This window comes from Grammomys surdaster, unplaced genomic scaffold (genome assembly GCF_004785775.1).
Source record: "Grammomys surdaster isolate TR1022 unplaced genomic scaffold, NIH_TR_1.0 363, whole genome shotgun sequence".
NCBI classification, from domain to species: Eukaryota; Metazoa; Chordata; class Mammalia; order Rodentia; family Muridae; genus Grammomys; species Grammomys surdaster.
In genome coordinates this window covers 10515150-10518423 of record NW_021604782.1, presented here as the reverse complement: position 1 = coordinate 10518423, position 3274 = coordinate 10515150, and the positions used below count along the sequence as shown (strand labels likewise).

Below are 3274 nucleotides of genomic sequence, written 5' to 3'. Positions count from 1 at the left end.
CATACATAATGGAATAGAGTTAAGAAATGGACCCCCCCCCCCCCCGCCATCTGTGATAATGTAGATAACCCTGGAGGGTATTGTGCTAAGGAAAATGAGCCCAGTGTAGAAAGACCAACGTCCTATGATCTCACTTGTTATATAGAATCTGAGGGAGAGGGAGCTTGTGGAAGGGTATCATGGGCTGAGGATGATGTGAACAGAGCTGATGATAAAAGAACAGAGATTTCAGTCAGAAAGCAGAAGGTCAAGATCTATGTTGTACGACCCAGGGAATATCATTAACAGCAATGTAGTGTGTACTTGAAAATTACTAAGAGAGTAGATTTTAAGTGTTCTCTCCAAGAAAAATAAAGCAGCGAGGTAGGCCTAGGACACATAGATATATGCTAATTAGTTTGGCTTAGCATTCATTTTATAATAAATACATATTGTGTTATATACTAAAATGCATATTTTATTTGTCAGTTTAGGTTCTTTAAGACTAAAAAAATCTATTGTTCTTTGTCAGAGCTTTATGAGATGGGTGCTGTTTATTGCCTTCCTGTCTTATAAGTGAGGGACACAGAACCAGGAGTTTAAACTATCTTGCTCAAGGGCACACAGCACATAAATAGATTTGGGCTTGGACCCAGGTGCCCCACTCTATAGCCTGTACTCAGACATGCAATCTTATCCATGCTGACTCTCTATGAGGCAGATCCTTTGCCTCATGGAAGAAGTATTTGAATGTCACTTTTAAGACTCCTTCCTTTCCCTCCTGGCAATGGGCAAAGAGACAACTGGGTGGTGGTGGTGTTCTTATATCAGTCAGGGGCAGAGCGGATGGCAAGCCTTTCTCCATCCTAGCTTGATGCATGGTTTGGCGGCCAAAGCTGCTTTATGGGTAGGACACATAGAAATCAAATCAAATCAAATCAAATCCAGGCAATGTAGTTCCAGAGGAGAAAGGCAGAGACCTGTGGATCACAGATCTGCCTGCCAGCACAGGACACGGGTGGGGTTTAGACACCACACCCTCTTGCTGCCATGCCACACAGTGTGGATGGAAGGTGTCACCCAGGGTCCTGCCAGCCACTTGGTCAGTCTGCACCACAATGTGCGAGTGTGTGGTGGTCAGACGGGAGAGAGAGAAGTGGAGCAGCTTGAGCACCATGGAGAGAGATGGAACTGGAGACACGAGGGTGGAGAGGAGGTGCCTGCTGTGAGTGGCCCATCCGGGGCCATGGTGAGATTCCCAGCCCGAGCTGTTGCTGAGGGCCACGTCTGGGTCTATGGCTATGGCAATGTAGCAACAGGGCTCAGTGTCAATGTCTGTGGCTCATATTACCACTAGAGAACATGGATACAGGGCATCCGTGTGGATATCTAGGGACTGTACAGAACTGGTCCTGCCCCTCACCAACTGCAGCACACAGGAGAGCAAATGGGACTTGCACGGTGCCTAAACAGCACAACAGAGCTGACCCTGATGATGAGGACACAGATGAGCCACCCTGAGGACAAGAGCCTGGAAAAGCTTGGCCCCACCACTCATCTGCTGTGAGGTATGGGTGTGATGTGATGCCCTCTCCCTCCTCACCCCTCACCAGCTGCGGCAGTTAGGAAAGCTGTCCACAGGGTCATGAGAGCAGAAGAACTAGTTCTGGGAGAGCAGGCTCTGCTCCTTGCCTGAGCAGCCCAGTAGAGCTGGCCCTGATGACAGGGGCCCAGGTGAGCCAGCCCTGAGTGTGTGATCCAGAGAGAACTGGCCCAGCCATTCCTCTGCTGTAAGGTGGCCTCCACTTCCTCACCCCTTGCCAACTGAAGCAGTCAAGAGAGCTGGCCCCAAGGTCATGAGAGTGGATGAACTGAACCCCCCTCAGCAGTTGTGCACTTGGAAGAGTGGGCTTTGTACCTCGCCTGGGTAGCACAGTGAGTGTAAGAGTGAGAGAGCTGGCCTAGCCCTTGACAGGTTACAGCACTTGGGAGAGTGGGCCATTGTGAGACTGCATAGGGGTATCTTGGTTCTTGGCTGGGCATGGGTCTGGAACCCCGAGACTCCAAGGGAGAAACGGCAGGTGTTTTGTCACGTCCCCAGAACCCAGGGTCTTCACACACAGTCTAGTCTCCATAGACCTACATTGTTCAGTCAAGTAGGCCATTACAGCCCCTCCCAAAGTGCACAAGTAGAGGTATGACTACAGGCCTCAGGCCCTAGAAAGATTTACATACTAATGAAGACCAGAGGGTGGAATAAATTAAGCACTCTTCCCCAGACCCTCCCTTTTTCTCCCTCCCTATTTAACTCAGGTCTGCCCTGAGTTTCAGGGGGGTACATCCAGATCCATCCACCATCCGCCATAAAAATAAACCCTTTTTGGAACCAAGGACTTCCTTGTGTCTTTGGGGGCTGCCGTCACCAAAGCCTCCAGCCTTTGAAACTCCATACCTTTCTCCCATATGTGGGACCCGCCACATGGAAAGTCCCTGGGACTCCTCTACCACTGTAGCCTTTTTACCCACAGGCCATGTGCCTTGACTGGGCAGCACTGTGTAGCTGGCTCTGTAAACATGGGAGAAGATGAGCTTGCCCCAAGGGCATGAGAGCAGGAGAGCTGACCCTGCCTCCTGTTGTGGTGGCATTAGGTGGCCTAGCTGGAGCAGTGCTGAGAGCTTGCCCTGGTGGTGCAGATAAGGGAGAACAGCAGCACTGACCAGGTCAGCTACCACCCAGGACCAGATCCAGGGCTCTGAATTGGCCCACCCAAAATCTATATCATCTGCAAATGGTTGGGAAGTATGAAAGGACTGGTCCTGCTGATCAAAGCTGCAGGATCTCCATGACACAGGGCAACCACAGGATAACTAGTAGGAGTCCTGGTGATGATGCCATATTGATGTTATCACAGAAGAGATCTGGAACCAGACCAATGACTCACTGTGATGAACATTTGCAAGTGAAGATGTGTGGACAGAGGGATATGCTGTGGGACACAGTGTGACATACTATAGCTTCCATGGTGAGATTTTTGTGTGCGTGGTTTTTTATTCTGGGGCAGGGAGATTGTAAGAGTGAAGGGCAGGTATGAGAGGAAGGGGAGATGAACAGGACTGGTGCACATGATGTGAAACTCACAAAGAATCAATTAAAAGCTGTTTTTTTAAAAGTGTGCTACTGAACAGTAGATTGACATATCTTGTACATAGTCAACCTAATTTAGCAGCTGACATGAAAAATCAGACAGACACACACACACAGGGGGAGAGAGAGAAAGAGAGAGAGAGAGAGAGA

General features: G+C 49.5%; 1 non-coding gene across 1 annotated transcript; it reads left to right on the top strand.

Moving 5' to 3' along the window:
* The first annotated feature begins 755 nt into the window (after nucleotides 1–755).
* LOC114631653 lies at nucleotides 756–899 on the top strand. Its single transcript, XR_003712986.1, has one exon. It is a non-coding gene; the product is annotated as a small nucleolar RNA SNORA48 (small nucleolar RNA).
* Nucleotides 900–3274: the final 2375 nt, after the last annotated feature.